This window comes from Pituophis catenifer, unplaced genomic scaffold (genome assembly GCF_029215685.1).
Source record: "Pituophis catenifer annectens isolate HBS135680 unplaced genomic scaffold, rPitCat1.0.hap2 SCAF_6, whole genome shotgun sequence".
In the NCBI taxonomy this organism is placed as follows: Eukaryota; Metazoa; Chordata; class Lepidosauria; order Squamata; family Colubridae; genus Pituophis; species Pituophis catenifer.
This window is the reverse complement of record NW_027256886.1, coordinates 9275771-9287854: the sequence shown is the minus strand read 5'-3', so window position 1 is coordinate 9287854 and position 12084 is coordinate 9275771. Positions and strand designations below refer to the sequence as shown.

The 12084-nt window shown below is 41.8% G+C and overlaps 1 protein-coding gene across 1 annotated transcript in view; it reads right to left on the bottom strand.

Moving 5' to 3' along the window:
* PEX5L (peroxisomal biogenesis factor 5 like) overlaps positions 1 to 1428 on the bottom strand; it is a 66137-nt gene extending 64709 nt beyond the window's left edge. The window contains exon 1 of the mRNA XM_070945077.1: positions 1366 to 1428. The gene's annotated coding sequence lies outside the window, so the exon portion shown is untranslated. The remainder of the gene's footprint in view (positions 1 to 1365) is intronic.
* Positions 1429 to 12084: the final 10656 nt, after the last annotated feature.

The window sequence follows — 12084 nt, the reverse complement described above, 5'->3', positions numbered from 1 at the left end:
GGACACTTTCCTGTTCAGCAAGAATGTTGACAAAGGGTATGCAGAAAGGAACTTGAAGAGTGTCTACTCTTCATCAGCTCTCCTTTCAACATCTCTGTTGCTGAAAAGGAAGGTAAATATCCACACAGGTCTTCACGGGATTACGAATTTGGGAATTTTGCTGATGACTGGCTCCCTTATTGTGCAAGAAACTTGGGTGGAGAAATGTGAGATGGGGACAGGCAGTAGCAGTCTCGAACTAAGATTACAAAACAAACAAAACGAATTTGGATGGCAAGAACTCTTCCATAAAGGCAACACACAAATTCCCTTAATGTGACTTATGGTGCACTGTACAAGGAATGGAAGTATTCTGGCACATGGTATAGTTTTATATACATTTTTTTTGTTGTTAGTTGTGAAGTCGTGTCTGACCCACCACGACCCCATGGACAACATTCCTCCAGGCCTTCCTGTCCTCTACCATCCTCTGGAGTCCATTTAAGCTCACGCCTACTGCTTCAGTGACTCCATCCAGCCACCTCGTTCTCTGTCGTCCCGTTCTTCTTTTGCCCTTAATCGTTCCCAGCATTAGGCTCTTCTCCAGTGAGTCCTTCCTTCTCATTAGGTGGTCAAAGTATTTGATATATACATTTTAGCTTCTGCTTATTGCCATTATTTCATCTGCTTATTTTTGTAAGTAGGAATTATGATGTAGAATGTAACTGGAAATAAAATCATGGAAAGCCACAAATGTGGCACCTGTATCTTTATTAGCGACATCTACATATCAGATTTTAAGGCAATGTTGTTTCATTCCATCCAAGTCAAGCTGAGTCTGCTTGATAGTATAAAATAGCAATAAAATTTTGTTTGTTGTTTATAAAGTGCCATCAAGGAACCACAGTTCTGAGTAACACTGGCATCCGACTTAACATTTTGAAATAAGATACAAGAATCTCCAGTCATGTCCAAAGCATGCTCATATAAAATACATCAAATCTAAGCATGCTCCTTCCCTTTGCACACTTCTGTTATGCCCAAACTGCAAAATGCACAGTATTGTGAATTATAATCGGGATGTGGTATTTTATCTGATGAAAAGCACATTCTGCTTGCTAAGCGTTAACAAAAAATTATCTGGCCAAATGTGCAGAGTTTTATGTATGATTCACTCTGTGGCAGTATCCTTTAATGCGATATATATATTTATATACATGGGGCTATTGTTGCACTAGCGGTAAATAACATGCGGTTTTGGCAAAAGAGCGCACGCCTTTCGTGCTGAAGGTTGGAATAAAAGCAAGTTTCGTCAGTCGGAAAAGATGCATTAGAAAACATGCGATGTTTTTGAAATGTCCGGAACAGGAGGAGAAAAAAACCCACCACTGCAAAGATCAGCTTGCATTTTTGAAGCCACAGCCACTTTTTCTTCAAGGTCTCACCTACTGCCTGAAAACAGTCATGATACTCATATTAGTGCTTGTTAATCGGTCAATCAATCAATCAATCAATCATCATCAGTAATCCACTGGATGGCTGTAATCATCATCATACCATAACATTCTATCTTTTGTTCCACAAGGATAATTCACCATTCCTGTTATTTCTGTTGTAGAAGACTGCAAAATCCTCACAGAAAGTGTGTTGGATAGTGAAAAGGCTGGAAAAATAGGGTGCTACGACACAGAACCATAGTCAGCTTCAAACATACTCCTTTCCTGGCTGGAAACAGTCATGATGCTCATATTTGCGAGACCGCCTGCTGCTACCGATAACCTCCCACTGGCCAATACGCTCTCACAGAGAGGGCCTCCTCGGGGTGCCGTCGGTCAGGCAATGTCGGCTGGCGGCCCCCAGGGGGTGAGCCTTCTCTGTGGGGGCACCCGCCCTGTGGAATGAGCTGCCTCCTGGAATATGATTGATCCCAGACCTCCGGACCTTCCGTAAAGCCCTGAAGACGTTTTTATTTCATCAAGCCGGCCTAGCCTAAATGGTTTTAATTGGGATTTTAAATTTTACGGATTTGGGGTTTTAAATTGGGTAGCCAGTGATTTAATTCTTTTAATTATCTTAACTTTTGCATTTGTATGTTTTTTAATTTTGGCTGTTCACCGCCCTGAGTCCCTTCTGGGAGAAGGGCGGTATACAAATTAAATAAATAAATAAATAAATAAATATTAGTGCTTGTGAGTCAATCAATCAATCGATCAATCAATCATCATCATTAATCCATTGGGTGGCTGTAATAACACCACAACGTTCCATTTCCCCCCGCCCCCAACGATGATCCACAATTCCTGTGATTTTTTTGCTGTAGAACACTGCAGAAGATGTATCGGGGAAAGGGCTGGAAAAACAGGATACTACAACACAGAACATAGTCAGCTTCAAACATTCCCCTGGTCTCTTCATGGAATAGCAGATCAGGGGTGGGCTGCTGGGGGTTTGCAGGGGTTTGGGAGAACCTCTAGCTAAGATTCTGTGCGGTTCCCAAATCCCACTCCTGGCTGGCCCCTCCCCTCCCAGGAGTCCCCACACGGCCTGTTTTGGATGCAGGTAAAGGCAGGGCACGTGCGGAGGCTTGGGGAGGGCGAAAAAAAGGCCTACTGGAAGTTCGGGAAGGGCCCATTTCTGGCCTCCAGAGAGCTTCCGGAACACGGGGGGGGGAGTTTTCGCCCTCCCGGAGGCTTCAGCAAAGCCTCCAGAGCCTGGGGAGGGCAAAAATGCCCCCTCCCGCTCTGGTGCAGGAGGCTGACTTGGCCACACCCACCATGGCAACCAGGCAGAGAACCCCTCGCTAAATTTTTTGAAGCCCATGCAGATCATAAAGATCTGAGAATGGCAATCGAAATTTTGGAGTGATTAATGCCTGCAATTAATGGCAGCAGGTGCAAGTTCTAGAAAATAAAGTAGTTTCCCACATAACACATAATTAATTAAGGGAATTTGCTACAAAGAGTCTTAGGACTCTCATATATTCTGTTTTTATTACAGTGAAATTCACCGAGATTCTTTGGCAAGACTGTTGTGTTTAAGATGTGTCTTTAGAAGGCTGTTATGGTTTTTATTAGGACTGGAAGAAACTGTATTTTAACCAAACAGTCATGGAATATTTATCGTATCTCAAACAAACAAAAAATGTTTTTGTGAAAACGGGTTTTCTATCATTTTTTTTGTACAATTTTTTTTTTTTTAGTGATTCTTCAATAGATGTAGCTGGGAGTCAGTCATAAGAAAATCAACCAGACATACTTTAAGTTTTACATGAAATGCATAATAAAAAAAGAAGAACAATACGATAGACATATGCTTTCCCCTGTACACAAAATCTGAAAATGGGAAAATATAGTACGTCAGGTGACCTAAGTAATTTCTATAAAAGTTTCTATGTTAAATTGTGTGAATTGGGGGATGGATGTCTGAGGAAGTGTGAGAATAGCCTTAGAGCAGGGATGTCAAATAGGCGGCCCGCAGGCTGGATGCGTCACGCACAGGCCACACCCACCTCAGCTCTGCAAAGGAAAAAAACCTTCACAATAAGTCACGTGACACGAACAAGTTTGACACCCGTGCCTTAGAGGAAACTGCTCTGGTCTATTTTGGAAAGCACCTGGAAAACATATGAGCTTCTTTAAATAAACTTTGCTGATACAGCTTATGTCCATTAACAAGATGGGGATATTTTGGTAACTGCTTTGTTTTACAGATAATATGCGTTTCCTCTGTAATCAACTTGTACTTCCTTACTGATGTAACTAATTTATATATATATAAGCGAAATCCATTCACTCATCACAAAATCTCCAGAACCGTAACGCCTACAAACTTGAAATTTGGCACTCCTCTTGGCTTCTAGGTGCTCGCTAAGAAATGATTTTTTGAAATGACCATCAGATCATTAGTATTTCATATACAGTATATTCATATACAGTATATTAACACGCTCTGATGCTAAGGAGTTAGATGTTCTACGCCCCCTCCCTGCCTGAAAAGTTCCAACTGCCACTTGCCTCACATTCCGTTACCTCAGTTCAAACTTGCAGACGTTCCACTCCTTCACTCAGGACCAATCTGGGGCTCCTTATAGTACTAAATGTCCCTACTTCACCAAAATGTCTACGCCTTCCACCTATGGAACTACTTCAAGACTCAAGGCAGTGGGAGAGATATTCCCTTATGAGTTTCAATCACCGACTACCACTGAGCCAACAGTGTCAGTTTTGGAAGACATTTTTTTTTTTTTTGCTTCTTAACTGCCACATATTTTAGCTGGGGAAGTTGGGAAGGGGTTGTTGTTGAAGCGGTAGAAAGTTAGTCATAACAACATTCCGTATTCAAGGACTTTTGCCTGCGTCTGATGGAGACTGCCTGAAGATTGTATCCAGTTGAGTGTGAAGAGTTGATTGGACAATGTGATGAACTTGTGGGTGTGGGACAGGGCTGTGAACTGTTAGCTGGGTGGAGAAAATCTGGAAGCTTTCAGATTCGGGTTTTCCCAGATGTGCCAACATGACATCTCTAATAAATTGGAACTTTGAGGAACCTCAGGCCTCAGAGCTTTATTTCGTTGGAGGTGTTCCTTGGAACCCTGACAAACAGATTGTGAACCGAATTTCTCCTGCATAGTGTCCCAGCCCCAACTCACATCTTACACTGACCTCCTCAGTTCAGACGAATCTGTTCCTTCTACTGTAACACCAGTTAAAGGGAAAAGAGGAAAAAAATGCAGGAAAAAATTTACAGATGCGATTAGGAAAACACAAGTAAGGGAAGCTGCAAAAAAGCATTGTCAAAGTCATCCCGAAGTCAATAGAGAGGCTGTAAAAATGTATGCATCTAATAACCCCTATGTTAATCAGCCAGCTACAGCTAAATACAATGAAAAGATATCACAAATCAGATCAATGCCTTGGACTAATAAGTATTTGTCTGGTTTTTAAATATGAACTTCAGATTAATTACTCCAGGGAAAAGGTTGTTGATCTCGAACCTTGGTTACTCTGTGCCTGGTGCCATGCCCTGAAATGGCAGGATAAGACTCCCAGGATGTGCTGCTGCGGTGGTAAAATCCAGCTTTCTCCCCTTCAGCCCTCCTCTGAACCCTTACACAGCCTTCTCGCCCACCAGCATCCAATGGCAAAGCACTTTCTTTCTGCTGCCCGGAAGTACAACGGATGCTTCCAAATGACGTCTTTTGGAGCCAGAGAAGTGAAGGAGGGAAATTTTATGCCAACATTCAAAATGCAGGGGCAGGTCTACCACAGGATAGGGAGCATCAGGGCAGGGCCTCAGCAGCAGCCTTCATTTCTCTAGATATACTTTGTTGGTGATGATGACAATGAGAGGGACATCCGTTGTTGAATCTACCCAGATGTTAACTCAGAACTGGTTAGCCAACTGCAGAAGTTGCTGCGTGAACACAAGTATGTTCTGGAACTTAAGGCTGTTGTTAATACTGTTCCTAAGGGTTGGTGGTTCCCAAGTGGTGATTAATGCCGATAGGAAGCCTTCTGAAGAGCACCGAGAGTCATTTCAAAGCCCTCACGGCTACAGAAGTGGCTGTTCTCATTGTCGGCCAGGATTTTGAAAAGAGAGATATCATTCTCCACAGCAGAGACAACAGGTTATTATGAATCGCCACCCAATTACATGGTTTCGTAGCGAATCATGGGTATCCAGTTAGTAAAATATAAATGCTAACTGAACCATTGGACGTGGTCCTTTTCCAGCCTTATGGGAGGACCCACCTTTGTTAGGATCCAAAATAAACGTGTTACTCCGAAAGATTCGGAGTCTGCCTTTTTTTCCATACTGGGCCTGACCTAAACAGTGTGCAAGACAATACGAAGCTGAAATATGGCTAGTCCTCGACTTATAACAATTTGTTTAGTGACCGTTTGAAGATACAACGGCAAAAAAGTAACTTATGACAGTTTTTCACACTTATGACCACTGCAGCATGGTCACGTGATCAAAGCTCATATTCTTGGCAACAGATATCATATTTATGATGGTTGAAGTGTCCTGGGGTCAGGTGATCACCTTTTGCGATCGTCTGACAAGCCAAGTCAAATCTGGAAGCCAGATTTATTTAACAACTGTTAACAACTGCAGTGATTCACTTAACAACTGTGGCAAGGAAAGTTGTAAAATGGGGCAAAACTCACTTAACGAATCTCTCTTAGCAACAGAAATTTGGGGCTCAATTGTGGCCATAAGTTGAGGACCCAGGGGTGAAATCCAGCAGGTTCTGACAGTTTCTGGAGAACTGGTAGCGGAAATTTTGAGCAGTTTGGAGAACCGGCAAATACCACCTCTGGCTGGCCCCAGAGTGGGGTGGGAATGGAGATTTTGCAATATCCTTCCCCTGCCATGCCTACCAAGCCACGCCCACCAAGCCATGCCACGCCACGCCCACCAAGCCATGCCCACAGAACTGGTAATAAAATTTGGATTTCACCACTGGGATTACCTTATATTTAGCAAATCAGTTTAAAAATGTGTCCCTTTTCAATGCTTTTCATCTGCCCTGAACTTCTGGAGCTAGTTTGTAAAAAAGTGTGCGCGCTATAAAATATGCAAAAATTGCCTATTTTAATAACGTTTTCCAGCAAAAGCCCAGGGGAGAGGGGACCGACTTCTACAACCAAGATGTAAATATTATTATAAGTATGGCTCAGAACGAAAGCTGTAATATACCTTTTCTATGATCTTAACTCACTTTGCTTAAAATAACTAACTTAATGTGCCGTGCTAAAATTATTATTTGCCAGGCTCTGGAACAACATGATGATGGGCCTTTGGAATTTCCCCACTTTTAAACCCACTCAAAAGACACTTTGTGGTAGAAATAAACTGACATCCGACTCTTTTCTTGCCAAATTAATGCCTAGGGAAGAGCAAAGCTTTGCTTCAATAATGATTTAAGTAAAGCATCCCTTTGAATCTCCTTCATTACACAATGTGTTTCTTCTCTAATGAAATAAAGCTGCTGCATTCCTTTGATTTAATTGATCCTCTATCAATCCCAATTCCTGGAACAGGTTCCTACATGTGTCCAGTGCACGATCAAAACCTGTTGTAACTACTACTGAATGTACAAAAACTAGGGAACTTACTCTCCCAAAAGCTAGTAAGGGTTCCTTCTGAGAGGCTTGCAGAGAAACCCTTTGATATGCAAAAGAGCTCAGGTTAACCAAAGAAGCCACATCAAAAACACGAACTTTTGCTTTGCCTTAATAATATAATAAGGTCCACCCACTTTGGACCTAATTTCGTACCCATTCAGGTTTTGCAGTTAAGTTGATACCGTTTCCCCTAAAATAAGCCCAATCGGGCTTTTGAGCGCATGCACTAAAATAAGCCCCTCCTGAAACTAAGCCCTCCCCGAAAATATTTAAACGCATGCACAGCCAGTCCCCGCCATTTCCTCTGTTTTCCTCTATGTGCCCCAAAACAATAAGACCTCCCCGAAAATAAGGCCAAGCGCTTATTTCAGGGTTCAAAAAAATATAAGATATAGAGTCTTATCTTCGGGGAAACATGGTATATAGTGCTGAAGAAGGCAGCTGCTACCTAATCACCAAACGTCGATGATACGGATGGAGAAGATGGGAAAGAGACAAGATCATTGCATGTGTGAACAGAAGGGTAAAGTGTCAGTGAGAAAATAACCTGAGGTGATGCTACATCTAAAAGAAGGGTGGTATTATAGATAGCAATAGCGATAGCACTTAGACTTATATACCGCTTCACTGTGCTTTACAGCCCATTCTAAGGGGTTTACAGAGTCAGCATATTGCCCCCAACAATCTGGGTCCTCATTTTACTGACCTCGGAAGGATGAAAGGCTGTGTCAACCTTGAGCCGGTGGCAACTGAACTGCCAAACTGCAGGCAGCCGGCAGTCAGCAGAAGTAGCCTGCAGTACTGACTCTAACCACTGCGCCACCATGGCTTCTGGAAAGATAACCTTGGATTTTTGCCTCCAGTGGAATGCTTATGAATTAGTTCTTGTTTGTCCCTCATCCTTTCACCTGACCCTGTTTCTCAAACACCAATGAAGTACTAATGAACTTATACAGGTGGTGGGACAAGCTTGAATATACCAAGTTTGCAGGAAGATCTTAATGTCAGATTTCGGTGTCGTCTCAAATAAATTGCATTTCCAAACAAATAGTCTTTGATGAAATCTTTCATTTATTAAGCACGACAATCTGTCCCCCGACTTCGTCGTAGCCAACACTGACTTCCTGACCCCAAACCTTCCCTTTCCGTTCCCCAATTCTCTGCGTCTCATTGGCCATCTTCCAAGTCACTCTCCCCATATCTACTACTTCAGCTCCCAAGAATGTCCCCCCTCCCATCCCATCTCACTGGAACGAATGTAGTTTGGAGTGCTGACACTTAAGAAACATTCCCTCCTCTTCCCTGCCTTACTTCCAATTCCCACCTTTCTTTTTCTCTTCCTCATATTTAGGATGCTGAACCTTAAAATCTCACTTACTAAAAGTCAGAGGCTCAATTTTGTAACCATTTGGCTGAGTGCCAAACAGAAGACACAATATCTAGAAGCGAGTCAATAGAGGCTTGCCAGCAGAGAGTAGAAGCCGTAGATTCCCATAGAGGTGTTTACTTGTTGGTTTCCCTCTCCTTGTCTAGCAGAATAACAGATTGGAAGAGACCATGGAGGTCTTCTAGTCCAGGAGTCCCCAAACCCTGGTCTATGGACTGACACCGGGGCGTGGCATGCTAGCAACTGTCCTGCGCAAGCAAGGTAAGTCCCATCCGCGAAAAAACCTTTCTCCATGGAACCAGTCCCTGGTGCCCAAAAGGTTGGGGGCTGCTGTTCTAATCCAATCCCCTGTTCAAGCAGGAAACCCTTCACCACTTCAGACAAGTGGTTGTCCAATCTCTTCTTAAAAACCGCCAGTGTTTTTAAGCAGAGCAACCCATGTGCTGAGGTGGCTAGGCCTGGTCTTCTTTTTGCCTGCCTCCTTTTCTTGAGCAACCCTAGATTCCTGGTCCACCTTCCACAGTTAAACCTCACCTTCCCATTATTCATTCTGTGTTTCCTAAGAAGCAACATCTGTAATGGAGCATGAGAACAGATATGGATTCTCTAATAGTGGTGCTGCCCAGCATGACAAGCCTCCATTTAGTGATTGTGTGCCTGTCTGACCAGTTCCTGCTGATGCTGGGAGGCCTATCAAGTTTGACAGAGGTCAGAGACTGTCCCATTCTTCTGTCTGGATGTCTTCCCAGCCTGCAGCTCTACCCTGTTCTTAGTGCCCTGGGTTTACAAGCCAACATTCTCACTGCCTAATGTGTTGTGATCTGTGGAGAATTGCCCACAGCCCAAAGATAAACTGCAAGTTTGAGATCCATGGTTTAGCTGTTATCTGTTATCAGGCCAGGCATTTTATTGTAAGCACTGTAAATAATAAATCTATCTTCCCATGTCCCAAAGTATAATACTATTGATAATCTGTAGCATGTTCACAATATCATAGTGATAGGGAGAAGAGAGTTGGTTGTGTTTATTTCTTGCTCTGAATGCCTCCAGTGTAAGTTTTTTGTATGTGTGAAAAAAACTTCAAAGTTTGGTATCTATTGGCTGTGACAGCAACTTAGCTTTCCAGTGTTATATTCTGGGATGAAGGGAGAGTAATATTATTTTCTTTTCATAAAGGAAGCCCCTTTAAAAAAATGGGCAGTTGAATTTGTAATATGGAAACTTTAAAATCAACATGCCAGACGCAAAAACTGAAATCTGCTAAGGTTCATTGGCATGCTGTACTAGGACACAGGGAAGCTTTATTTTCAGAGAATTCATTCTAACGTTGAGAGCTAAATCTGATGTTCTAGTTTTCATCCAGCAGAAGACGTAAGAAAGGTAATTCCTGAGGTTAAAATCAAGATGCTGGGAAAATCCATTGATGCAAGTTTAAAAATTGGGACTTACTAAAGCTACAGGAAACAAAAAGCGAACACTGAAATAATGTAATAAAAACATGAACAGAATGCTGGCAAGGAAAAGCATTTCATGGCCAAAGTCTGCAAAAGATTGAGGGCAAAGTGGATGAAGATAAAATCTGGAAATGACTTACAGTTGGAACATTAAAAAAAAAAAGAAACCGAAGGCTTAGATTTTGGCTATGCAATATTCAAACTAATGTACTCAAGGCCAGAATTGAAAAATCTTTGAATGATTTAAAATTCAGATTGTGATGAAAAGCAGAAGAAACAATAGATCATACATTCAGTTTGAGCAAGAGGATTGTACAAATTGATGATAAACTATGACATAAGATAGTCACCAAAACAATTCACCGGAACATCTGTAAAAATTATAACGGGGGATAGTAGAACAGAAGACAAAGAGTTGGAGAAGATCACAAAGTATCAAGATCTGAAAATCGAAGTTGAAAGATTATGGCATAAACTGGCTGTGGTGGTCCCAGTAGTTATTGGCGCACTGGATGGCACACCAAAAAGTCTTGGATAGAAAATCTGAGCATTCACAAAATTTCAATCTGTCAATTGCAAAAAGTGATACTGCTTGGATCAAACATATACTACACTGACACATTACTACACCCTAAGTTTTTGGTTAGAACATTCTGTATATGAAGGTCAATATCAGCTAAAGGACTGGCAACTGTGTGACTTCACATTATTATGAGCAGAAAATAATAATGTGCAAATAGAAATAGAACGACTGTGGCAAAAGAAAGCAAAGATAGTACCAATAGTAACAGGCACATTGGATGCAATCTCAAAACAATTGGAGCACCGCTTGAACAGCATTGGCATTGACAATTTCACCACCAGTCCATTACAAAGGGCAATGTTACTAGGAACAGCTTACATCCTGCAATAATACCTCTAACACCATCAAACATCAACATCTGCCTAGCTCAGATCCTTGGGAAAAGACTTGATAAGTGGATAAAAATGCCAAATCCCATCTGAACATCCTGCTGATTGAACCATAATAACAATAATGCTTATGGAAAAAAAATCCATTGTTATTGTGATACCTAAAAGACTTCTTTTATATTTAGAAATATTGAATTTATCAGATCTGAACACCCTAATTAAAAAAAAAATTACATACTCTGCTCGGAACTGCCTATATCCTCAGATACTATGTACACCGAGAGAGTATGCACCAAGACAAATTCCTTGTGTGTCCAATCATACTTGGCCAATAAAGAATTCCTATTCTATTCTATTCTATTCTATTCTATTCTATTCTATTCTATTCTATTCTATTCTATTCTATTCTATTCTATTCTATTCCATTCCATTCCATTCCATTCCATTCCATTCCATTCCATTCCATTCCAATAATTCTTAGATCCTTGGTTAGGACTTGAATCACCTGTATTAAGATTTCACCAGCCTGTGTTTGACTGTGAACCTAATTATAGATTACCCATAAAATAATAATAATTTTAGCTCAATCTAGCATATTGCTGAAATCTAATCTTGGAGCTATTCAAGTGGCCTTTTCTTTTTAAAATCAAAACTATAAGACAGTGCCACAAAGAGGCAGTAAGGTAAATACTGCTTTAAAAATCAGTACTTGAATATATCGATCCCATTACAAAATACTGGGAATATGACATTGCCCTCATATGATGTTCCAACTAAATGCTTGACAAATGGGTTGGATTTTCTCTGATCTCAACAACAGCAAACTAGAATGTTTGCCAATACTAATAATTTAATAATTTTGGAGACTCCAGCTGATCCAGAATGCAGCTGCATGGGTTGTTACGGGAGCCCCTCGTTACTCCCATATAACACCCCTCCTGCGTGAGCTGCACTGGTTACCAGTGGTTCTCCGGGTCCGCTTCAAGGTGCTACTTCTCACCTATAAGGCCCTACATGACTTAGGTCCGGAATATTTGCAGGACCTTCTCCTGCCTGCCTCTCACCGTCCTGTTTGCTCACATAGGGCCGCTCTCCTCAAGGTTCTGACGGCGAGCCAATGTCGTCTTGCTGTGCCCAGGGGTAGGGCGTTCTCTGTGGGTGCTCCCACCCTCTGGAATGAATTACCTACCGAGCTCCGGACGGCTCCTGAACTCCGCTCCTT